The following is a 27,725-nucleotide window of genomic DNA, read 5'->3' on the forward strand; positions in this document are numbered from 1 at the left end:
GATGTGGGAGTAATGTTCATGTCATGTATGCATATCGTTGTTTGTGTTAAATGTGGAGCTCCATTTTTCTCGGCCGGCTGTTGTGGCCGAGCGGTTCTAAGCGCATTAGTCCGGCACCGCGCTGCTGCTACGGTCGCAGGTTCAAATCCTGCCTTGGGCATGGATGTGTGTGATGTCCTTAGGTTAGTTACGTTTAAGTAGTTCTATGTCTATGGGACCTATGACCTCAGATGTTAAGTGCTCAGAGCCATTTGAACCACTTTTCTCGTGTGCTGTCTGCCACAGATCTGTTTCAGCTATAGTAAGAGCTGTATTTTTGCTACAGATATTGTGAGGAAGCCTGCATCTATTTCCATGGAAACATAATAATAAACATATTAATGTTAGATGATACGCAGTCAGTAAAATACAGGACTCCGTAATTTTATACGTATGTACCTAGGATTGTTCTTCGTGAACGTTTTTTGTGTATGAATCTAAATAAAAAAATTAATATAATGCTTAACTCCACGTTATTATTACATTGTGTGTATGAGCCTCTAAAATGGTTCAAATGGCTCTGAGCACTATGGGACTTAACGTCTGAGGTCATCAGTCCCCTAGAACTTAGAACTACTTAAACCTAACTAAACTAAGGACATCACAGACATCCATGCCCGAGGCAGGATTCGAACCTGCGTCCGTAGCGGTCGCACGGTTCCAGACTGAAGCGCCCAGAACCGTTCTGCCACACCGGCCGGCATATGAGCCTCTCCCCACGCTAGTTTACGTTGATTGATTTTTTTGGTAAGTGTTAATATTTATTACTTTGTTACAAGTACAGGATATTGGGCATCCAAAATAAACTCTGGTGTCTTGCTGTGTGCGGAATACACATACTAATAATAGAGAAATGGGTGAATATTTTACTGACAAGTGTTGCAGCACATTGCTCTGATTTCTATCCACGTCTAGACTCAAGTAATAGATGCAAATGAAACTATCTTTAATAAAGCATTAGAGCTGCTGTCTGCAGAACAGGACTGATGTGGAATAAGACAATCTTCTACGAAAATATTATTTATTGTTTTTTGTTGATACATGAGTAAAATTATACATAGAGCACAGTAAGTAATTCATCATCTTTAGGAAAAAGCGGCGAAGGCGGGAACAGTTGTTGTGCGACTGCACAGACAGAGCTACGTCCTCTGCACATAATCTCTTTATTGCTGGGTAAGCCGAGTAAACTGTCTTACGCTCTCCCATTATCATGTCTTTCCGGTCTTGATGAAGGCGCCTGTGAATAGTTTTCTCTGATGGATGCTTGCAGAAAATACGCTTGTTAAAGTTCTCTCTACTTGACACAAATGCTTCGTCAGTTGATCACATGAGATCTGGGCATGCCTACAAACAGCTGGCGGAAGACGTACAAGATCACAGCCGCGAGGTCGGCTCGTGACACTTCTCTCATTTACGCTGACCAGCGTCTCCGCTTGCATGTGCCGCTTCACAGAGTCACCCACATCGTGCTAAGCGTCGATGAACAATTACGAGTGTGTATTACTGTTTTTTTTTTAAGCGACTCTATCCCATCAGCTCGCCGCTGTGGCCGAGCGGTTCTTGGCGCTTCAGTCCGGAACCGCGCGGCTGCTACGGTCGAAGGTTCGAATCCTGCCTCGGATATCTGTAATGTCCTTAGGTTAGTTAGGTTTAGGTAGTTCTAAGTCTAGGTGACTGATGACCTCAGATGTTATGTCCCGTAGTGCTTAGAGCCATCTGAACCAACGATCTATCCAATCACAGTGCGTTATTTGAAGCAAATAATTCAAATACTTTGACAGTTGATTTCGAACGATCTATTTTTTTTCTCTGGATCGATGCATTGCTGCTGTGAGAAGATGGGACGGTTGCTGACTGCGTGAGTCTAATGTCGGTGGCGCGTGTATGTTCTAACCAAGGTCATCCTAAGCGCAATGTACATTTTGTCATCGCTGGCACCAATATCTCGACTACAAAATAAATGCTTGACACTTTCTGTCATATGGATCTGATATTTCTGTATTCAGGTTCACAGTTCTTTTTTTTTCATACTGTTACTCGCCCATTTGACTTAAAACAGGTTGAATTAGCTCTCGTCAGATGATACTAGCTTCGTCCAGGAATCAGACGCACTGGATTTATGTTCTCTTGCAAACGCAAACCGCTTCATTATGTTTCATTTTACTGATATATGATTTTATATGGGCTTCTTGATTTCTGTAAGCAGCCGTCGGATAGAACTGCAAGAGAATCGCTTCGTAATTGGATTTTTATACGTTTAGTTCTGATAAAAGCGTATGTATTAGGCAGGTCCATCAATGGTTTCCATGATTTAAACAACGTATGAACTCAAATAGCGTTTAATGTTCTAAATGCAGCTATCAGCTATTCTTCGTGTCGGATTAATTGTTTTGTGTACACGAAAATGAAATAAAAAAGTTAATATTGTAATATGAGGCGTACCTCCCTATTAGTACACCGTGACTGTGTGTGTGTGTGTGTGTGTGTGTGTGTGTGTATGTGCGAGCGCGCGCGCTGTTGCGCGCGAGCACGTGCGAATCTACAGTCGACGTCGGGTTCACAGGTCCTCCTCAGATGTCTATACGAAGGTGGCGTAGCGGCTTGCGAGGTTTTCCTTTTGTTAAGAAAGGACGATTCAGTGCTCTGTCTTCAAACTAACTTGCTGATTTGTTCTTTCAGTTGTTGTAAAATAAATACTGATTTATGATTATGGCTTCGGTGACTTGGAAACTGCTTTATTTTGGGAATATAATTGCATTATTTAAACAGTGTTCAACACAAGGTAGTGACGATTCACCACAGTCACGGCATACAAACAATGGGTTTTAGAAGGAAGGTCAGCGTAGGCCGTAATTTTGATGGTTTATTGACAGAAAATCTATTTTCAATCACATAGTGATCATCTTCAGTGCTGTAGTGTAGAAATTAAATTCATAGGCACTGGTGTCAAGTTATTATCAATAGCCAAAGCTATGAAACGATCACAATAACTGTTATTGTGATCGCTTCATAGCTCTGGTTACTGATAACTGTTATTGTGATCGTTTCATAGTTTTGGTTACTGATAATAACTTGACACCAGTGCCTATGAGTTTAATTTGTACACTACAGCGCTGGAGGTGGTTCAAATGGCTCTGAGCACTATGGGACTTAACTTCTGACGTCATAAGTCCCCTAGAACGTAGAACTACTTAAACCTAACTAACCTAAGGACATCACACACATCCATGTCCACGGCAGGATTCGAACCTGCGAGCGCAGTGGTCGCTTGGTTCCAGACTGTAGCGCCTAGAACAGCTCGGTCACTTCGGCCGGCGCTGAAGATGATCACTACGTAATTGAAAATCGATTTTGCTGTCAACAAACCATCAAAATTACGGCCAACGCTGACCTTCTAATTTCACGTATATGGTCGTTATGCACTCAGCTCTCTATGGAGTCGCAAATCAACAATGGTTTTTGTTTCATGTATGTGGGTGCGCTTTTCAGTATTACAGTTTGTTATACAGGATGAGCCACGTAACACCATATTGATTTCGAGAACGCTTCCACATATCAAAACGAGATTTTGGCAAATGATAGTACGCTAAGAGGCATATATTTCGGAACGTGATAAAGACTATTAACTTTAGTAGTGATCGAGATATTCAAGCAAGTATGATTTTTTAAACTAGACTGATATACTTTTTAACGACACCCTAAAGCGCTTGAAAAATCACGTACAGTGTTAAAGGGCTTGTTAATGTTGTGGTTGAAACTCTTCTCAAACTAATCCAAGAATTGTCCTGAATCTGAAAGGCAAGACTGCCGGAATTGGCTATAGCGTTGCAAAGCTGGATTTTCCTAGGAGCCGCGTAATACTTCTACGTCTACATTTATACTCTGCAAGCCACCCAACGGTGTGTGGCGGAGGGCACTTTACGTGCCATTGTCATTACCTCGCGTATGGTTCGCGGGAAGAACGACTGCCGGAAAGCCTCCTGCGCGCTCGAATCTCTCTAATTTTACATTCGTGATCTCCTCGGGAGGTATAAGTAGGGAGAAGCAATATATTCGATACCTCGTCCAGAGACTCACCTTCTCGAAACCTGGACAGCAAGCTACACAACGATGCAGAGCGCCTCTCTTGCAGAGTCTGCCACTTGAGTTTGCTAAACATCTCCGTAACGCTATCACGATTGCCAAATAACCCCGTGACGAAACGCGCCGCTATTCTTTGGATCTTCTGTATCTCCTCTGTCAACCCGACCTGGTACGGATCCCAGATTGATGAGCAATACTCAAGTATATGTCGAACGAGTGTTTTGTAAGCCACCTCCTTTGTTGATGGACTACGTTTTCTAAGGACTTTCCCCAATGAATCTCAACCTGGTACCCGCCTTACCAACACAATTAATTTTATATGATCATTCCACTTCAAGTCGTTCCGCACGCATACTCCCAGATATTTTACAGAAGTAAGTGCTACCAGTGTTTGTTCCGCTATCATATAATCATACAATAAAGGATCCTTCTTTCTATGTATTCGCAATACATTACATTTGACTATGTTAAGGGTCAGTTGCCACTCCCTGCACCAAGTGCCTATCCGCTGCAGGTCTTCCTGCATTTCGGTGCAATTTTCTAATGCTGCAACTTCTCTGTATACTACAGCATCAACCGCGAAAAGCCGCATGGAACTTCTGACACTGTCTACTAGGTCATTTAAATATATTGTGAAAGGCCGGGTCCCACTAGAGCAGCCGGCCAGGGTGGCCGAGCGGTTCTAGGGGCTACAGTCTGGAACCGCGCGACCGCTACGGTCGCAGGTTCGAATCCTGCCTCGGTCATGGATGTGTGTGATGTCCTTAGGTTAGTTATGTTTAAGTAGTTCTAAGTTCTAGGGGACTTATGACCACAGATGTTAAGTCCCATAGTGCCTAGAGCCATTTGAACCATTTTTGAACCACTAGAGCGCGGCAGCGCGGCGTGCGGCAACGGCAGCGGCAAGTGTTTTCCGCTTTGACGCGGCGGCTCGCGGAATTGGCGTTTCCATCTCGAAGCGGCAGCGCTAGCGATAGCCAACGACGGACAGCCACTGGAGGTACGGAGCGGGACTCACTGAAACCCCGGTGCGTTTTAACTATATCGTGCACCTCCAAGAAGGATAGACAAAGTTGAGTGAAGACATACCAATTATTCATTTTCTGTACAATGTGCTCTTTCACATACCTCATTTTCATTCTTTTCTCATTTCGCCATAAACGGAATTCATGCCTACCGTTCATGATTGTTCATTATCTCATAACACATTGAAACAGTGTACGATAAAAGAGATTATTCAGATGGTTAAGCGAGACAAAAATTTAAAATGTGATACGGTAGCAGGTACAGGAAGAGAAAACAGTAAAAACACAAAGGCTTGGGGAAAGGGATGAAAGGGGAAGCCACCTGATAGAATTTCGCATAGAGCATAATGTAATCACCGCCAACACCTCACTTAAGGATCATGAAAGAATAATATATATTTGGAACAGAGTTCTCGAAACCAGATTTTAAATTGTAAGACAATCCTCGGTACACACGCAAACTAACAATAATTTATTGGTTACGAGTTGCAGTTTACAACTAAAGAGACAGTAAACGGTAGCAAATGAAGGAGATAGAACTTGAATAAGCCAAGACCCACAGTTTTTCGATAAGCTTAAAGGTACCGTAAGGCAACGACTGACTGAAACAGAGCGAGGAATTCACTACAATACGAATGGATATCTTTCAGAGAAGAAGTGGTGAATGCACCAGAGGATGTGAATGGGAAAGAGGTACAGTGGAAATCGTTCGATAAAACGTGATATATTAAATTTAATTATCAAGAGGGAAAGATACAAAAATTCAGCAAATAAAGTAGGCCATGGGAAATAGAAATGTCTAAAGATGACGTTGAAAGAGAGTCCAAAATCACGTTGAAAAACATAGGAGAATGAAAATTAGAAATAAGAAAGAAAACTTTCTTCAAAGGAGAAGCAACTGTCAAGTACTCATTTGGCAAGCCAGAACTAAGCAAATGAGAGAAGGCTATAAAGTGGGTCAAATTGGTTCAAATGGCAAGGAGCACTATGGGACTTAACTGCTGAGGTCATCAGTCCCTTAGAACTTAAAACTAATTAAACCTAACCAACCTAAGGACATCACACACATCCATGCCCGAGGCAGGATTCCAACCTGCGACCGTTGCGGTCGCTCGGTTCCAGATTGCAGCGTCTAGAACCGCTCGGCCATATAAAGTGGAACGAATATGTAGAGAGGAGAGGGGAAGGGGTCATACAAACTAACATGAGCACAATCCCAGATTCCTGTGAAATGTCTGAACACGCAACGCAATACTGATCCTACCGCTGAGATAAGTAGACAGACTAAAGAACGGTAAAACTGTGTTTATAACATTTGCATGTTCAGAGAAAGGTTTTGACAATCTTAATTGAAAAACATTCTTTGAAGCTGTGGAGGTATCATCGATAAGACACAGGTACACAAAATTATCTACAGCTTGTACAGAAACCAAACTGCATTTCTAAGACTTCAGTGACTTGAAAGGAAAGCAGTAGTTGAGAACGCAGAAGTAGAGAGGATATAAAATGAAGACTGTCAATAGTAAGAAAAGCGTTTCTGAAAAAGAATTTTTTTTCACATCAAATAAAAATTTTAGTGCTTGCGTACTACTTTACAAAGTTATGTGTGTGGAGTGTAGCCTTGAATATAAGTGAAACGTGGACGATGAGCAGTTCTGTCAAGAAAACAATAGACGCTTTCAAAACGTGGTGATAAATAAGACTGGTGAAGATTAGATACGAAGATCGTGTAACTGATCGTGTACTGAATTAAAGAGAGGCACAACAAGACTACAAGAGGGGATACTTGATAGGACATATTATGAGGCATCAAAGAATCGTCATTTTGATAATGGAGCCTAAATGGTAGAGTAAGACCAACGCTTGCCAACGGTAAGCAGATTAGAATGGATGTAGGATGAAGTAGTTATGCAGAGATGAAGAGATGAAGAGGTATGCAGAGGACAGACTACTGGGGAACACAGTACCAACACACAGATGAATTGTGTTTCTTGTTAATGCAGCCCAACAGCAAATAACATCACTTTTCATTAGGTAGGTCAGTTGCGTATTTATTGCTAGAATATTTCTTTAACGCAGCCTCTAGCACATATGTTTGTGATGTATCTGTGTATACAAACAGCTTTATGTTAGGGAAAAGTTACAACATGAATGCAGTTTTCTTATGGTGACTGTCAGCAAATGATGAAGTTTAATTACTGTTATCGCCATTCTGCCATTTCATAATTTTTCATAAGCCGTGTTTTCCTTCATGAAACAACAACCAATGACTGGTTATGTTTTATCCATGACTTTAGAATGCAGTGGCATTTCTTACACTGAGTGGCAAATGTATCGTAATGCACGTTTACATATGCTGCCATACGTTTTTTGTGCAGTGGAGGCTTTTCCGCTGACTTTAGATATCATGTGACCATGCTCAAGCATATTAAAGGGTGCACGAAAGTCGTGTGAAAGTATTTTTAATTGCCGTTTTTGTCGGGGAAAGCAGGTTAACCAAAAAATAAATACTGTATTTTGGCATCCGAATATGGAATCGGCAATTGGATTATAACGCCTAAAGTGGTAACTGTGAAAGCAATTCTTATGACTGGTCCTTCATAACTACTTGCAAGACTGATCAGTGAGACTTAATGGATACTGAAAACGATTCACATGATATTATATTCGGTACTTTATGCCAAAGTGTTTGAGACAAAGATTCGATCAGGAATGTCAAATCTTTCGGTAAAAGAAATCGACTTATCAAAGATTATACATCTTGACTGTAAAGACTCTTTTAGCGATCCTGGAAAGAGTAATTGGCAATCAGATGTTATCTTGTAATTATAAAGTATTCTAAACGTTTCAAATAAACAAAATCTCTTAAGCCAAAACAAAATAATAAATAATAAATTTGTTTACGTGGCCATCACCTGCAGCAAGCATAGAAATATTCATTTTGTAAATAACAAACGCAGTTTTCTTCCTGTAACGTATTTTATTTGTTCTATACCCTTTTCACCTTTTACTTTAAGGTACTTCTTGTGGAATCTTCATGATATTTGTAGATTATGAAACGGTTCAGGTCTTTTTTTTACGTGAATTAGTGATTACTGACAGTTGATCGAATTTTTCGCTGGCATCTGCGTTTCCTCTCATTTGGTCGCAATCTGTAGATAAAACTATAAAATCACTTACGGAACGTAAGCACATTTTCACGTTACAAACTTTTTTCCTTCACAATTTTTGTGTTCTATGCGCTACTTGGTGTGGAGAAGAATTATTCTTCTTTCACCAGCTGCGAATATTTTACCAAAAACTGATTTAGAGTCGTAACTACTGAGTGTTCAGTTTATGTCTCTTATTATTTGGTTTGTTTATGTACACATTGCCAACCTAAAGAAGCATACGCTGAAAACTAAACTGTTCCTTCTGTTTTCTATATATCTATTTATCTGTGCGTGTAGTTAGTCAGGCTGAGTTGAAGAAATTGAATATGAATGTAATATATGCAAGAGCCTAGTTGAAAATTTTCGTATTCAGCTGATTAGAGTTTTATTTAAATATCTTGTGGAGGAGTTCATGTAAGAGTGAGGACAAAGGGGTTGGGTGCTAGTATTCTGATAATAATCATTTGTTCAAATGTCATTCTACTATTTTATCTATTATTGTAAGCATTGAGTTTACTCTTACATGAACTCCTCCACGAAACATTGAAACCTTTCAACCACTGTCTCACAACCTCTGCATTCACTTTAACTTCCTATAACTATCACCGAGTAGCCACACACACACACACACACACACACACACACACACACACACATGCAGATATAAGGAGAACACAAATAAACAAACGTTAGTTTTCAGCATATAATTCTTTAGGTCGGCAACAGGTGCATAAACAAACCAAACAGCAAGAGACATGAGGTGAACACACTGTAGTTGCGACTTTAAATCAGAGTTTTCGGTAAAATGTCTACACCTAGTGACAGAAGAAAGAAAGAGCGAACATGAAAATGTGCTTATGTTCCATAAGCTAAGTTTTACTTCAACCTACAGCATGTGACCAGGTGAGGAGAAACGCAGATGTCCGCCAAAAACTCGATTATCTGTGAGTAAACACTTATTTACGTAAAAACAAAAGATGTGAACTGTTTTATAATCTTCAAATATCATTTATCGAAACAAAATTGAATCATTGTATATTCCACCGAAGATGCCTTAAAGTGAAAGGCGAAACTCGTCTTGAACAAATAAAGTAAACTGCAGCAAGAAAAAAAGCGTTTGTTGCCTACAAAACGAAATAATCAATAGCGTAAGATACTTAGCAAATCACATCTTATGACATACCAGCAAATTAGTTTTGGTTCAACTTGTGTAGGTCTATGCAGAATAGTGTAAATATTAATGTGTTCCGCGTCACTGTAATTCTCATATCACATGCTATTAAATGCCGTTTAAAAATTATTGATCCATTGCAAAAAGCTGTAGTTACTTTCACATGTCAATAGATAAATAGATTTTACATACTTACCATGCAACGAAATACATGCCTCTTTAAGAGCTACCCTCTGCAAAACACCACGTTTCGATTTCTTGAACCGTTTACCGAATTTGGGGCTGATACGACCACATGGTTTAAGACGAGCAGAGCGAAGTATCGGTTGCATCAAGAGCGACCCGCGCGCGGCCCATCCCCCAACATATCATCCAGTATCTCGAGAACGGTAATAGCTATCGTTCTGCTCTCGACTTTAAAAACAATTTCGATATGTTGACTAAATTTCATACGCAGTCATGTATTACCTAAAATGAACTATACGCGAAGTCCACGCAATCCGTTTTTACCTCTGCACACTCAATAAAACGTCGGGTAGTTACATAAAAGCGATACAGCAAGTAGCTACGACGAATAACGAAAAGAAATTCAGTCCTTTATCAAGCGAAGATATCAGTCTGTAAGATACAGAAGAATGGACATTTTTCACCAAAGAGTTCCCTTGGAATCGGTTGATCACGCTCAGCGCGTTTTGTGATTGGGGGCGCGGACCTGGAGCACTGCACGCGGCAGCGGTTCGACATAGGCAAACCGCGACGCAGAGGCAGCTATGCCGCGCCGCTGACGGCGTTTCTATGGCAACCACGCCGCAGCAGCGCGGTTTTGACGCGCATCAGTCCTAGTGGAAACCAACCTTAATGCTCCCAGCGTAGTGCGTCGTCCCCTCAACAGTGATTAAACAAGAGTAGGCCTATCTGTTTTCCGACAGAAGGTAATGTGCAGTGCGCCAGCACTTTATGTCGGACGTGACAGGCCAACTGTATCTCAACGAGTCTAATACGTTGTACGCTGCGTTCCAGTGTAGCAGTTGCTGCAAGTCAGGTTAAAGTTCGTGTGAAAAACGGGTAGCAAGCGTGCTAAAGAGCTACAAGTGCGTTTCAATGCAAAAGAATATAAACTGTTAATTGTCAGTGTCAAAAATACAGGGTGTTACAAAAAGGTACTGCCAAACTTTCAGGAAACATTCCTCACACACATATAAAGAAAATATGTCATGTGTCCGGAAACGCTTAATTTCCATGTTAGAGCTCATTTTAGTTTCGTCAGTATGTACTGTACTTCCTCGATTCACCGCCAGTTCGCCCAATTGAAGGAAGGTAATGTTGACTTCGGAGCATGTGTTGAAATGCGACTCATTGCTCTACAGTACTAGCATCAAGCACATCAGTACGTAGCATCAACAGGTTAGTGTTCATCACGAACGTGGTTTTGCGGTCAGTGCAGTGTTTACAAATGCGGAGTTGGCAGATGCCCATTTGATGTGTGCAGCACGGGGCAATAGCCGCGGCGCGGTACGTTTGTATCGAGACAGATTTCCAGAACGAAGGTGTCCCGACAAGAAGACGTTCGAAGCAATTGATCGGCGTCTTAGGGAGCACGGAACATTCTGGCCTATGACTCTCGACTGGGGAAGACCTAGAACGACGAGGACACCTGCAATGGACGAGGCAATTCTTGGTGCAGTTGACGATAACCCTAATGCCAGCGCCAGAGAAGTTGCTACTGTACAAGGTTACGTTGACCACGTCACTTTATGGAGAGTGCTACGGGAGACCCAGTTGTTTCTGTACCATGTACAGCGTGTGCAGGCACTATCAGCAGCTGATTGGCCTCCACGGGTACACTTCTGCGAATGGTTCATCCAACAATGTGTCAATCCTCATTTCAGTGCAAATGTTCTCTTTACTGATGAGGCTTCATTCAAACGTGATCAAATTGTAAATTTTCACAATCAACATGTGTGGGCTAACGAGAATCCGTACGCAATTGTGCAATCACGTCATTAACACAGATTTTCTGTGAACGTTTGGGCAGGCATTGTTGGTGATGTCTCGATTGGGCCCCATGTTCTTCCACCTACGCTCAATGGAGCACGTTATCATGATTTCATACGGGATACTCTACCTGTGCTGCTAGAACATGTGACTTTACAAGTACGACACAACATGTGGTTCATGCACGATGGAGCTCCTGCACATTTCAGTCGAAGTGTTCGTACGCCTCTCAACAACAGATTCGGTGACCGATGGATTGGTAGAGGCGGACCAATTCCATGGTCTCCACGCTCTCCTGACCTCAACCCTCTTGACTTTCATTTATGGGGGAATTTGAAATCTCTTGTCTACGCAACCCCGGTACCAAATGTAGAGACTCTTCGCGCTCGTATTGTGGACGGCTGTGATACAATACGCCATTCTCCAGGGCTGCATCAGCGTATCAGGGATTCCATGCGACGGAGGGTGGATGCATGTATCCTCGCTAACGGAGGACATTTCCTGTAACGAAGTGTTTGAAGTCACGATGGTACGTTCCGTTGCTGTGTGTTTCCATTCCATGATTAATATGATTTGAAGAGAAGTAATAAAATGAGCTCTAACATGGAAAGTAAGCGTTTCCGGACACATGTCCACATAACATACCTTCTTTCTTTGTGTGTGAGGAATGTTTCCTGAAAGTTTGGCCGTACCTTTTTGTAACACCCTGTATATCGATGAATCTTTCTCTGGGCTCCGTGTAAGTGCGAAGCAAATAATCTTCTTCGTCGTCCATCAGGCTCGTATGTTTAGCCGTCTGAAAACGCAGGACTTTTCTTTCCTTTTCTCCCAGGTGAACCATTAATACCGCACGGTATATTACCACTTTGGTTAAAGTAACAACCCTTTGGCTGAAGACTCCTCTCGGGCAGCACGTGCAGACAGAATAGTTAATGCGCGCGCGGGTCCATTTTCTGGGAAACACAAGCGCGCAACGTATGTAGGTTTCGCGTCTATGGCGACGCATAACACACTGTCCTCATCGTGCTACGCAGAATTACTGCTCTTACAATCGGCCGTGGTGGCCGAGCGGTTCTAGGCACTTCAGTCTGGAACGGCACGACCACTACGGTCGCAGGTTCGAATCGTGCCTCGGGCATGGATGTATGTTAGTTAGGTTTAAATAGTTCTAAGTTCTAGGGGACTGATGACCTCAGATGTTAAGTCCCATAGTGCTCAGAGCCATCTGAACCACCATCTGCTCTTACAAAAACTCTGTTTAACCCCGCATCACGCCTTTAGATGTTTTACTTGTCTGCACTGGAGAGCTAGCAGGAACAGTAGCGTCCATCGGCAGGTAATTTCTGCTTCAGGAATCCTTGCGTGCAGACGTGTACACCAATGACGAGAAGTTAGACATGCTACTTACATATGGCGAATGGTGGCAGGAGACTGTGGCGAAGGAATGGGAAATCAGCCAGAGGAGTGATTCGCATCTTGAATCGACATTAATTCCATCGTTATCGTCTGTCACCGCATCAGGAACTCGGAGGGTGTGATGTCTGAAGTCCTACAGAATTTTGTTGGCTCGTTCTGAATTGCTTGGGAGACGATACTACATTTTTCCAGTGTGTGCTCATTACCGGTAAAACAAGAATTACGAACCAAGGTAATGTTAATTTGCGTAACATGCACTACCGGGTAGCTGAAAATCCGCTCTGGCTTCGTCAGGTACAAATACAACGACCGTGAACCGTAAATATATGGTGAGGCATCATAGTAAATTCCAGTGTGGGACCCTTATTCATCCAGGGACGTAAAATGGAAATATTTATACACACTTTATTACTATCATTCTCTCTCTTCCCCTAGAATAGGTACCAATGGAAAAGCGGCAGTGTATGTACTTCCAACACGACAGATTCCCAGCTCACTCTTCCAGAGTTGCAACGCAGATACAGAATGAAGGGGATAAGGCGGAATGCTGCGATAAAATAGCTGACAGGACTCTTCATTTGATTCCTTTTGATTTATTTCTATGGGGAACGGTGAAAGATGCAGTTTAGCCCTACGACTCCTGGCAATACCCGCCACAGCATGCAACGGCATATCATCTCGTGTACTTTCACCTGTTCAGCTCTCTCTCAAACGCCTAATGCAGATGTGCCTTGCAGTCTATGGTAAACAATTTGAGCACATACTTAAGTAAATTGTAAATATACGTTTCTTTAATAAACGTATTTATTTTGTGTGGCGTGTCTTCAGTCATTCTGAATAACCTGTTTAGTTTATTTGAAGTGTATTCTATCTAATTACAGTTTCGAGTATTATTTATAGAGACATTTGTCCGAAAGAAGGTGGTTTGCTTTAAGAAGCATTCAGGCGTCTCCAGGCAAAGATAGACTTATTGTTTCTGTTTCGAATTTAAGAAAGTTGTTATAATAATTTCCTGTTTTCCATGTGTAGTGCTGTTTCTCATTGTGAAGTAGGAATATGCGATGTTTCTGCTTCGGCTTTGACAAGCAAGCAGCAACAGAGTGAACGGGGAGAGTGTAAATAGCAAACTGTCTCAATAAATTGTAACTGTTTCCACAAAACCCTGGAAACATACACTCATTTGAAATAGTTTGCCTAGGCCCTATTTGATGCTCCATTAGCTACCATATGCCGTAGTTCCATATTCAAAAATCATAGCTGAAATGTATCTATACAGTGTAGCGTATTAGGTTTTCTCACAAAGGAACCCCATCCCTTCAGTGCGAGGTCAGGAGTTCAATCTTTAGTAAAACTCATTTGAAAGAGTTGTGTTAACAATTATGACAGGAAAAATATTTAACTGCTAATGACTCACTATGTGCATCGGGAGGGCGACAGAATTTGAGTGCCTTAGAGACGTAGACATCAAGCTTCTATGGATTTTATGTGTTACAATTCACAAAATAGACGTAATCAACATTCAGGAAATGTTCAAAACAAACCGTTAACCTGTACCGTGAACACCGAATGAAAAATGGCGCTTCACTGCCACCACAAAGATTTCCGCCATCAAGATCTAAGACGAACTCCTTGGTAGCTACAAACAGTGCGGGACGTTGAGCTAGGTATCCCTCTTAAGGAATGCATATTGCATCATATTAGTGTAACGGGGTGATGAGAACTGATGGAATGTGATGGCACGCAAACGAATGCGTAACAACCTGTCGTGCAGCTTATTGTGAAACTGGTCGTTGTTTAAGGCGTAGCTGCAGAAGGTGCGATAATGTTTTATGGACACGGAAATAAAACAAATATCCAGAGGCTGAATTCATCCAGTGGTTCCGGCTCGTATGAATTACCATAACATACTCTTTTCAGGAGGGATAGTTTGCTCTAAAGAAGTCTGATTCTTCTACGCAGACCGCCTTAGCTACTGGCTGGCCTCTGCAACAGAAAAAAAAACTGAGTGAAGAGATCAACAAAGAACTTCAACGGATGTCATGTGACGTCCACTACGAGCAAATGCAAAGCACAATAACGAACAAAATGCCAAAAAACAGCTGAGTGGTAACGTGCTTGCCCCCCATGCAGCGGGCCTCGGTTTGATTCAAGGCCGTCTTGGAGATTTTCTCCGCTCGTGGACTAGGTGTCGTGTTGTCATCATTAGTTCATCCTTATCACCAGCACTCAAATCGCCCAATGTGGCGTCGACTGCACTCAGCGGCCGAAATTCCGCGGATGGGGCCTCCCCAGCCAACAACGCCATCAGATCATTTCATCTTATTTTCTTATACTCAGACGAGGTATCAACCGAAAACAAGTTATTTTGACCAGCTATGGGCCAAATCCAGTGCTCATACCATAGTTTTAGTTCTCTTATGCCCATTTTCCCATTCTTGCTTGCTATAACGTAAATATTCGTTACTGCCCTTGCAAGCTCACATACACGAAAATGAATCGTGTAGAGCAGATCACCTGCAACTACTCGCAGCACAATAAATAACTTTCCAGCCAATCTACCATCCGGATTAATTGTCGGCATAATTGTGTACGAATGCGTTAAGGTTCAAGAAATGGTTCAAATGGCTCTGAGCACTATACGACTTAACGTCTGAGGTCATTAGTCGCCTAGAACTTAGAACTAATTAAACCTAACTAACCTAAGGACATCACACACATCCATGTCCGAGGCAGGATTCGAACCTGCGACCGTAGCAGTCGCTCGGCTCCAGACTGTAGCGCCCAGAAGCACACGGCCACTCCGGTCGGCTGAATGGGTTAAGGCATTGATGTTAGTTGATACCGATACAACTCCCTTGGTACCTTTGCTTTCAAGGGTTCCTTTCGTATACATTTCTTTTTTAAATCTCTATTGGTCGGAGCTGAAAACAAATTCATTACTCAACAATGAGATAAGTTTATCTCATCTACAAATTTTCAGGCTGATTCGGCTAATTCTGCAGTTTGCTGTATACCGTCAAGCTGACGCTTTCTTTGAAATTTCGTTATAGTACGTCTTCCAAATCTGTAGCCCTACGAGAATTTATGCAATCATCCACTGATTCCCTTGAATTCACTAAAATATATGTCGCGCACAATTTGATGTGCAAAACGTAGTAGGTTATTGTCACGCACATCCTGTAAATAGTATCGAGCATCCTTGAAACGCTCAAACAACAGCTTTTGTAACAAGTCTGCCTTGTTCTCACATCAACATTGGTAGTTTTTCATGTGCACTACACGGTAATGTTGCTGCTGACTTATTCGAAATCTCGTAATTGTTTTAACTATTATGTAGACGATCTGTACGTTATTATGTTTAGTACCCGCTCCTTGAGCAACCATTGTCCTTTACTAAGTTTCGCTGTAGACGGGTTTATGGCACCTTGTGCGACAATGATGATGAACTACACTCCTGGAAATGGAAAAAAGAACACATTGACACCGGTGTGTCAGACCCACCATACTTGCTCCGGACACTGCGAGAGGGCTGTACAAGCAATGATCACACGCAAGGCACAGCGGACACACCAGGAACCTCGGTGTTAGCCGTCGAATGGCGCTAGCTGCGCAGCATTTGTGCACCGCCGCCGTCAGTGTCAGCCAGTTTGCCGTGGCATACGGAGCTCCGTCGCAGTCTTTAACACTGGTAGCATGACGCGACAGCGTGGACGTGAACCGTATGTGCAGTTGACTAACTTTGAGCGAGGGCGTATAGTGGGCATGCGGGAGGCCGGGTGGACGTACCGCCACAGTACATCGATGTTGTCGCCAGAACGGCGGGAGGTGCACGTGCCCTTCGACCTGGGACCGGACCGAAGCGACGCACGGATGCACGCCAAGACCGTAGGATCCTACGCAGTGCCGTAGGGGACCGCACCGCCACTTCCCAGCAAATTAGGGACACTGTTGCTGCTGGGGTATCGGCGAGGACCATTCGCAACCGTCTCCATGAAGCTGGGCTACGGTCCCGCACACCGTTAGGCCGTCTTCCACTCACGCCACAACATCGTGCAGCCCGCCTCCAGTGGTGTCGCGACAGGCGTGAATGGAGGGAAGAATGGAGACGTGTCGTCTTCAGCGATAAGAGTCGCTTCTGCCTTGGTGCCAATGATGGTCGTATGCGTGTTTGGCGCCGTGCAGGTGAGCGCCACAATCAGGACTGCATACGACCGAGGCACACAGGGCCAACACCCGGCATCATGGTGTGGGGAGCGATCTCCTACGCTGGCCGTACACCTCTGGTGATCGTCGAGGGGACACTGAATAGTGCACGGTACATCCAAACCGTCATCGAACCCATCGTTCTACCATTCCTAGACCGGCAAGGGAACTTGCTGTTCCAAAAGGACAATGCACGTCCGCATGTATCCCGTGCCACCCAACGTGCTCTAGAAGGTGTAAGTCAACTACCCTGGCCAGCAAGATCTCCGGATCTGTCCCCCATTGAGCATGTTTAGGACTGGATGAAGCGTCGTCTCACGCGTTCTGCACGTCCAGCACGAACGCTGGTCCAACTGAGGCGCCAGGTGGAAATGGCATGGCAAGCCGTTCCACAGGACTACATCCAGCATCTCTACGATCGTCTCCATGGGAGAATAGCAGCCTGCATTGTTGCGAAAGGTGGATATACACTGTACTAGTGCCGACATTGTGCATGCTCTGTTGCCTGTGTCTATGTGCCTGTGGTTCTGTCAGTGTGATCATGTGATGTATCTGACCCCAGGAATGTGTCAGTAAAGTTTCCCCTTCCTGGGACAATGAATTCACGGTGTTTTTATTTCAATTTCCAGGAGTGTATATGGCTCGACACCTGTTTCAATGTCATTTTCATTGTTACGCACATATCGCCATCATTGTACTCCTCACGTCTATTGCCCGCACTGTCGAGCGTTACAAAATAGTTCAAATGGCTCTGACCACTATAGGACGTAACATCTGAGGTCATCAGTCCCCTACAACTTAGAACTACTTAAACCGAACTAACCTAAGGACATCACACACATCGATGCCAAAGGAAGGATTCGAACCTGCTACCGTAGTGGTCTCGCATTTCCAGACTGAAGCGCCTAGAACCGCTCGGCCAACGCGGCCGGCCAAGCTTTACAACACTACACTTTCTTCCACTCACTCATTTTGTTTTTCTCACTCTGCGAAATTCATTGGGTTCCACTCTGACGAAATGTCAGCATCGGCAAGTGTTGCTGTAGATATAATGCATTGTTTGCTTCGTTTATGGTTTCCATTGCTCTGCTTTGTATAAACGCCACTAGCACTGTAGAACTGTTGTGTGTTATTCGTCGACTAAACAATTCACCTCCGCTCCGTAATCCCATACTGTGGTAACCATTGGATACCTCCAGTCCCGCTAAGAGTTGCCATTTGCAGCCCATATTGTAGTTGTATGGTATGTGGGGCGTCAAATGCCGCATTCATAGTTGGCCTTTTGCGACCTCTCAAGGGATCCCTTGTAAGTAGTGTCTTGCTGCATATAGCGACTGAGCCTCGCATGAGAACACTGGTTGGCGATTTTTACACCGCTATAGCTGACTCTGACCAAACTGCTTTCAGTTTTAATACATTTCTCAGATTCATCTCCGAAGAGTTTGTAACACAATATTAACAAGCATTAACAAGCATCATATCACTGTACTCTTCTTTTCACGAGCTTTTGGATGCGTTAAAGTATGCCATTCTGCTTCAATATTTCCATCGGTAAAAGAGTTTAGAAACTTTATCAAATAGCCGGCCGGGGTGGCCGAGTGGTTCTAGGCGCAACAGTCTGGAACCGCGCGACCGCTACGGTCGCAGGTTAGAATCCTGCCTCGGGCATGGATGTGTGTGATGTCCTTAGGTTAGTTAGGTTTGAGTAGTTCTAAGTTCTAGGGGACTGATGACCTCAGAAGTTAAGTCCCATGGTGCTCAGAGCCATCTCAACCACTTTGTCAAATAGCCATGTACGTGTCTCTTAGCGTACTGCTATTTGCCAAAAATCTCGTCTCGATACCTGGAACCACTCACGAAATAAAATGTGTGGAGACTCACCCTGTGTACCTAAACTGTTTTCGGATTAATAGAAGTGTGCAAATTGGGGTTTTGTTCGCTCGTACTCGCTGGAGAGCGCCACGCAAGGCCGCGGCATGGGCGACTGCAAGTTCCGTGCGGGCAGGCTGTAGTCGAACAGGGCGCCTTGGGGAGAGCAGGGCAGAAGCCACCATGTCCGGCGCACTCACCGCTTTGCTGCTACGAACGTTGTAGCCGCTTTGTGTGTCTGCAGGCCGGTGTTACTACCACCGGCTATTGGAACAACCCTAGCATGAATTTAGTTACGCTGTAGCCATACACTCCTACATGCATGTTAGCTTCTAACTGCTTTAGACAAAAAAGTAAACAGTTAAAAAATTTCAAATAAAAGATAAGGAAGTGTCAACATTTGTAATGATTGTCGGTCTAGTAGTGAAAAAAAAATATTGATGTTTTTTATATCATCTGCTTAACTGGTTCAAATTTACGTATGTTAATGTTACCACCTAAAATGCAGAAATTTAAAAGAAAGACTGTCTCCTAACTATTCTCTGTCAGCATTGTGATTCAAATGAATTGTTAGAATGGCATCGACTCATCTGGGATCAAGTGTGCTTCGTCTGTCCGAGATAAGACACCCTCCACCGCTGAAATTCCTTTCACTAACTTCACTTGAGCCCTGTACACAGAACACTATTTTCGCTAAACTAGCTAGCTTTTGATAAAGACTATTGTTACGTTGCTACTGATCGTCGTCATCAGCACCATCCATCCGCGTTAAATACAGGTCAACCTCCTCGCTGGATTGCCGATGCTTGCTGCAGTGGCATCATCGGCACACGCCTGATCATCCAAGTCGCTGTCGGGCTTGGCTACAGTCGGATGGGTGAGTGTCCGAACCTGCCGAGAGCTGTTGGCAATCGGGGTGCACTCAGCCCTTGTGAGGCCAATTGAGAAACAACTTGATTGAGAAGTAACGCTGCTGATATTCTCTATCTATTGATATTTCAAATATCAAAACACCAGAAAGACCAGGATAACATCTAAGAGCTGCGTAAATAAAAAAAAAATATAGTGCGTAAATTAATAAGAACTAGAGACTGTGTGAAGATTATATCAGTGTATGTCCCAGAAGAAGTAAGAAAGAGTGTATGTGCCAAATTTTACAAGACCTTGCGAAGTGTTCTTGTTTCCATTAATGAGGACTGTATTGTCATAGGAGGAGATATGAATGTTACAATAGCAAAACACCCCAGCAAAGACCTAACCGGAATAAATGGGGAATCAACATTTAATCAAAATAAATAAATACACTACTGGCCATTAAAATTGCTACACCAAGAAGAAATGCAGATGATAAACGGGTATTCATTGGACAAATATGTAATACTAAAACTTACATGTGATTGCGTTGTCATGCAGTTTGGGTGCATAGATCCTGAGAAATCAGGACCCAGAGCAACTACCTCTGGCCGGAACAACGGCCTTGATACACCTCGGCTTTGAGTCAAACAGAGCTTGGATGGGGTGTACTGGTATAGCTGCCCATGCAGCTTCAACACGATACCACAGTTTATCAAGAGTAGTGACTGGCGCATTGTGACGAGCCAGTTGCTCGGCCACCATTGACTAGATGTTTTCAGTTGGTGAGAGATCTGGAGAATATGCTGGCCAAGGCAGTAGTCGAACATTTTCTGTATCCAGAAAAGCCCGTACAGGACCTGCAACATGCGGTCATGCATTATGCTGCTGGAATGTAGGGTTTCGGAGGTATCGAATGAAAGGTAGAGCCACTGGTCGTAACACATCTCAAATGTAACAACATCTGTTCAAAGTGCCGTTAATGCGAACAAGAGGTGACCGAGACGTGTAACCAATGGCACCCCATACCTTCACGCCGGGTGATACGCCAGTATGGCGATGACGAATACACGTTTCCAATGTGCGTTCACCGCGATGTCGCCAAACACAGATGCAACCATCATGGTGCTGTAAACAGAAACTGGATTCATCCGAAAAAACTACGTTTTGCCATTCTTGCCCCCAGGTTCGTCGTTGAGTACACCATCGCAAGCGCTCCTGTCTGTCATGCAGCGGCAAGGGTAACCGCAGCCATGGTCTCCGAGCTGATAGTCCATGCTGCTGCAACGTCGTCGAACTGTTCGTGTAGATGGTTGTTGTCTTGTAAACGTCGCCATCTGTTGACTCAGGGATCGAGACGTGGCTGCACGATCCGTTACAGCCATGCGGATAAGATGCCTGTCATCTCGACTGCTAGTGATACGAGGCCGTTGGGATCCAGCGCGGCGTTCCGTATTATCCTCCTGAACCCACCGATTCCATATTCTGCTAACAGTCATTGGATCTCGACCAATACGAGCAACAATGTCGTGATACGATAAACCGCAATCGCGATAGGCTTACAATCCGACCTTTATCAAAGTTGGGAACGTGATGGTACGCATTTCTCCTCCTTACATGAGCCATCACAACAACGTTTCACCAGACAACGCCAGCCTACTGCTATTTGTCTATGAGAAATCGGTTGGAAACTTTCCTCATGTAGGCACGTTTCACCTTGTGTGAATGCTCTGAAAAGCTAATCATTTGCATATCACAGCATCTTCTCCCTGTCGGTTAAATTTCGCGTCTGTAATACGTCATCTTCGTGGTGTAGTAATTTAATGGCCAGTAAAGTAGTAAGAAAACTTGTAAACTTAAATTCATTGCGAACAGAAAATAACTTTTTCTAACATTGAGAGCTTCACAGCTGCGCGGGATTAACCGAGCGGTCTGCGGGGCTGCAGTCATGGACTGTGGGGCTGGTCCCGGCGGAGGTTCGAGTCCACCGTCGGGCATGGGTGTGTGTTTGACCTTACAATAATTTAGGTTAAGTTGTGTCTAATTTTAGGGACTGATGACCTTAGCAATTAAGTCCCATAAGATTTCACACACATTTGATTTTTAAGAGCTTCACATATTTACCTGAGCGTCCGCGGTTGTAGATCAGTAACAGATTATTTTTGAACAATTCTCGCGTAGCCGACCGGGTAGCGTCGTAATTTCTCCACAATATTTAGGCAGACGTACACGCTGTCATCTTCAGGTGGTTCACGACGAATGCTGTGCTGTTCCTCTCGGCGTCCTATATAGACTAGCCGTTACCCCTCCACCGTTCCTCTCCTGGTGTCTTCAGTGCGTCCGGCGTGGCGGCCAATGGAGGTGGTGGGGGAAGCGGCGCCTGGGTCTGAACTGGAGTCTGCAGTCTCCCTGTTGCCAACGTCAGTGGCGGTCCTTGATCTATGGAACCGCATCTTTCTCTCCAGGTTGAGTGCAGAGTTCCAAGCCTGACTAAGTTGAAGGCCGCTGTCTTTATTAATTAGATCGTCCTGTAGTCGGATTTCGATGGCCTCTTCAGTAACGGAGTCCCAGAAGGAGGAGGATTGACAGAGTACTTTTGTTTTTTCATAGTCCATAGTATGGCCAGTCTTTATACAGTGGCCAGTCACGGCTGATTTTGTGGCCTGGCGTCATTCGGTATGGAGCTTGTGTTCGCGGCACCTCTCTTCTACAGTGCGGACTGTCTCCCCAATGTATGATTTTCCGCACAGACAGGGCATTTGATAAATGCGTGGTTTTCGAAGGCATAGGTCATCTTTCACTGAATCCAGTACAGTCAAGGTTTTTGCAGGGGGTCGGAATACACATTTCACATTGTGTTTCCCCAGGATTCTACCGATTTTTCTTGAGGTGTTTCCGACAAAGGGAATGCACGCCAATGACTTGTGTTCTTCTGTTTCTTCTTCTTGTTCTATTGGCGCAGTCTGTCTGAGTGTGTGTCTTATTTCCTTCTGGTTGTACCGATTTTTCCGAAATGTTGTCTCGAGGTGCTGAAGTTCTTCTGGAAGGCTCTCCTGATTGCAGATCGATCGTGCCCTGTGAACAAGTGTGCGCAAAACGCCTTCAAGCTGGGAGTTGTGGTGGCAACTGAAGGGATTTAGGTACAAATCGGTGTGTGTAGGTTTTCTGTATACACTGTGTCCCAGTTTGCCGTCAGGTGTCCGTTTTACCAGGATGTCAAGAAACGGTAGGGTACCATCCTGCTCCACCTACATCGTGAACTGTATGTTGGGTTTGCAGCGAGTTGAGGTGTTCGAGAAATTCATTTAAGCTGTTCTGTCCATGTGGCGAAACAACGAACGTGTCATCCACGTAGCGGAAGAAACAAGTTGGTTTTTGTTTGTCTTGTTCTAGTGCCTTCTCCTCGAAATTCTAAAAAAAAAAAAAAAGTCGGCTACACCCGGTGAAAGCGGGCATCTCATGGCGACGCCATCTGTCTGTTCATAATAATTTCCGTCGAACAGGAAGCATGTTGGGGTGAGCACGAACTCGAAGAGCCTTGTTAGGTTGTTGTCGAATTTCTTTCCAATCAGATCGATGGAGTTTTTCAGTGGTACCCTAGTGAAGAGGGACACTACGTGGAAGCTCACTAATAAGTCGCTATCCTGGAGCCGAAGTTCTTGTATACGTTGCTCAAAGTGGATGGAATTGCGGATGTGGTGTTCGCATTTTCCCACAAATGGACTAAGGAGACCCGTCAGGTGTTGGACCAGTTCATAGGTTGCTGCTCCCATGTTGCTGACTATTGGACGCATAGGTGTCCCGTCCTTGTGGACCCTTAGTAGCCCATGGGCCTGTTCATAGGTTGCTGCTCCTATGTTGCTGACTATTGGACGCATAGGTGTCCCGTCCTTGTGGACCTTTGGTAGCCCATGGGCCTGTTCATAGGTTGCTGCTCCTATGTTGCTGACTATTGGACGCATAGGTGTCCCGTCCTTGTGGACCTTTGGTAGCCCATGGGCCTGTCATAGGTTGCTGCTCCTATGTTGCTGACTATTGGACGCATAGGTGTCCCGTCCTTGTGGACCTTTGGTAGCCCATGGGCCTGTTCATAGTTTGCTGCTCCTATGTTGCTGACTATTGGACACATAGGTGTCCCATCCTTGTGGACCTTTGGTAGCCCATGGGCCTGTTCATAGGTTGCTGCTCCTATGTTGCTGACTATTGGACGCATAGGTGTCCCGTCCTTGTGGACCTTTGGTAGCCAATGGGCCTGTTCATAGGTTGCTGCTCCTATGTTGCTGACTATTGGACGCATAGGTGTCCTGTCCTTGTGGACCTTTGGTAGCCCATGGGCGTGTTCGTAGGTTGCTGCTCCTATGTTGCTGACTATTGGACGCATAGGTGTTCCGTCCTTGTGGACCTTTGGTAGCCCATGGGCCTGTTCGTAGGTTGCTGCTCCTATGTTGCTGACTATTGGACGCATAGGTGTCCCGTCCTTGTGGACCTTTGGTAGCCCATGGGCCTGTTCATAGGTTGCTGCTCTTATGTTGCTGATTATTGGACGCATAGGTGTCCCGTCCTTGTGGACCTTTGGTAGCCAATGGGCCTGTTCATAGGTTGCTGCTCCTATGTTGCTGACTATTGGACGCATAGATGTCCCGTCCTTGTGGACCTTTGGTAGCCCATGGGCCTGTTCATAGGTTGCTGCTCCTATGTTGCTGACTATTGGACGCATAGGTGTCCCGTCCTTGTGGACCTTTGGTAGCCCATGGGCCTGTTCATAGGTTGCTGCTCCTATGTTGCTGACTATTGGACGCATAGATGTCCCGTCCTTGTGGACCTTTGGTAGCCCATGGGCCTGTTCATAGGTTGCTGCTCCTATGTTGCTGACTATTGGACGCATAGGTGTCCCGTCCTTGTGGACCTTTGGTAGCCAATGGGCCTGTTCATAGGTTGCTGCTCCTATGTTGCTGACTATTGGACGCATAGGTGTCCTGTCCTTGTGGACCTTTGGTAGCCCATGGGCGTGTTCGTAGGTTGCTGCTCCTATGTTGCTGACTATTGGACGCATAGGTGTTCCGTCCTTGTGGACCTTTGGTAGCCCATGGGCCTGTTCGTAGGTTGCTGCTCCTATGTTGCTGACTATTGGACGCATAGGTGTCCCGTCCTTGTGGACCTTTGGTAGCCCATGGGCCTGTTCATAGGTTGCTGCTCCTATGTTGCTGACTATTGGACGCATAGGTGTCCCGTCCTTGTGGACCTTTTGTAGACCATGGGCCTGTTCATAGGTTGCTGCTCCTATGTTGCTGACTATTGGACGCATAGGTGTCCCGTCCTTGTGGACCTTTGGTAGCCCATACAGTCGTGGCGGTGCAGCCGCTCGTGGTCGAAGTTTCTTGACAGTTTTTCCATCAAAGGTACTGCTAAGAAGTTCAACCGTTCTTCGATGAAGGCGACTTGTCGGGTCTTCTTCTATCCTTCTCTAAGCTGCGTCATCGAGAAGTTCGTACATTTTTCTCTTATATTCTGAGAGCAGGAGAAGTACTGTAGCAATGCCGTTGTCAGAAGGCAAGACGACCAACTCAGGATCGCTGAAAACTCGCGGATGGCCGCTCTCGCCTCCTTCGAGATGTTCTGTTTCAGTGGTGCGGCACTGGTGAGCGCACGGCACGTTTCACGACGTATTTCTTCTGCTTCATTGGCTGGCAGAGTGTAGGTGGCCTGCTCCACACTGTTTATAATGTCCACAATACTGTCCACAAGACTGGCCATACTATGGACTATGAAAAAACAAAAATACCCTGTCAGTCCTCCTACTTCTGGGACTGCGTTACTAAAGAGGCCGTGGAAATCCGACTGCAGGACGATCTAATTAATAAAGACAGCGACCTTCAACTTAGTCAGCCTGGAGAGAAAGATGCGGTCCCAGAGATCGACGGCGGCAGCAGGGAGACTGCAGACCCCAGTTCAGACCCAGGCGCCTCTTCCACTACCACCTCCAGTAGCCGCCGCGCCGGCCACATCGAAGACACCAGGAAAGGCACAGTCAAGGGGGAACGGCTAGTATATATAGGACGCCGAGAGGAACAGTTGCGTTTCGTCCACTACCTATCACCTGATGGACCGTGTTAATGCGTAGTCTTTCCCAGACGCACGGATAACATCGCAGCTCAGCATCCTGTGATCCATTTACTAGATAACTAACATGTTGACGGAGGTGACAGTAGAACTTTTGGTTTGGTCACCACGTTGGTGCGGGCGTGGAGGGGCCCCATCTCTATTTAAAAACAGCACAACACACTCACTAGGACGAAACTACATCTCAATAGCCCCGACCGAACCGACGCACATTCCCTACCGGAGGGGACACAGGCCAGACGTGTTAGACATGGCCATCATCAGGAGCATAATAACGACACTCAACGTTGCCGCTGAAAACGATCTGCCCTCAAATCACCAACCCGTTATACTGTACACTGAAGAAACACTGCAGCACATGGAACAACGCAGGATGTTAGACTACAGGCGCGCGAATTGGACGCTGTTCAAGGAAACGCTTGACAGTCGCATCCCACCCACCCACGCGGTTAACGAGACAGCTCAAATTGATGAGGTAGTTGAAAGCTTCACCAGCGTCGCCCAAGACGCAATAACCGACACCATACCGATCCGCACACCACAAAAACGCAGTGCTGCCCTGCCCCAGGAGATCCTGGGCCTTATCTCAATGAGGAACCACCTCAGGAGACATTGGCAGCGTACCAGGCGCCAGCACCTTAAACGGCACATGAATAGGCTCCAGGGTATAAATCGGGACAAAATACAAACATTTAAGACACAACAGTGGAACCAGAAACTCGCAGGGCTGGACACCACGCGACCTGGCGTGTGGCAGATGGCCCGACACTTCACCAGGGAGAAACTGTACACCCCCACGCTACAAGGGCCTGACGGAACTGATGGCCCTCACACTCGCAGCGTCATTCACACCGAACCTGGATCCCTCAGACCCAGCGTTCACACTTGCTACCGACCAGAGGGTCACACGCATCCTGGCACAGCCAGCGCACAACATCATCCGACAAGCTAGTACAGCTGAAGTCAAATGTGCTATCATGCATACCACCACTAGGAAGGGCTCTGGTCACGATGGCATTCAAAACCGTGTCCTCCAGGAGTTCACGGACAAAGCTGGAGACTAGCTAACACACATCACGAATGCAATACTCAAACACCAACACTTCCCCGCCTTTTGGAAGACGGCCAAGGTCCTCATGTTCAGGAAGCCGGGGAAAGACCACTCCCTCCCACCAAATTACCGACCCATCAGTCTGCTGAGCGCGATCAGCAAGATCGTTGAGAAGGTAATGCTAAAACGACTCACCAGGCACTGTATCACAAACGACACCCTGAGACCGGAGCAATTCGGTTTCAGGAATCATCACTCAACAACACAACAACACACGGATACAACACAAACAAAGCAACTGGGGCAGTGTTCCTGGACATCGAAAAGGCTTTCGATCTTCTCTGGCACAACGACCTAATACGCAAACTCAGCGACGCAGGGTTCCCCGATGGGCTCGTACGTCTCATACACTCATATCTCACGTACAGGGCAAACAATCGACACGACATGGTATCCAGGCAGGAGTACCCAAAGGAAGCATCCTAGGGCCCTTAGTGTTTAACCTCTACATTAACGACCTCCCAGCTACACACAGCACGACGGTGGCAATCTACGCGGATGATGCTGCCATTCTTGCGCAAGACTGGAAGCCGTCTAACATTAACTCACGACAACAGACTGCACTCAGAGCGGCACAGCCTTGGTTGGTGAAATGGCGTGTTAGAGTAAACGTCGAGAAGTGCGAAGCCGTTCTGTTCACTAGAAGACCGAAGCTACTGCGCAAACATCAGCACTGCAACACACTGAAT

Source organism: Schistocerca gregaria, chromosome X (assembly GCF_023897955.1).
Source record: "Schistocerca gregaria isolate iqSchGreg1 chromosome X, iqSchGreg1.2, whole genome shotgun sequence".
In the NCBI taxonomy this organism is placed as follows: Eukaryota; Metazoa; Arthropoda; class Insecta; order Orthoptera; family Acrididae; genus Schistocerca; species Schistocerca gregaria.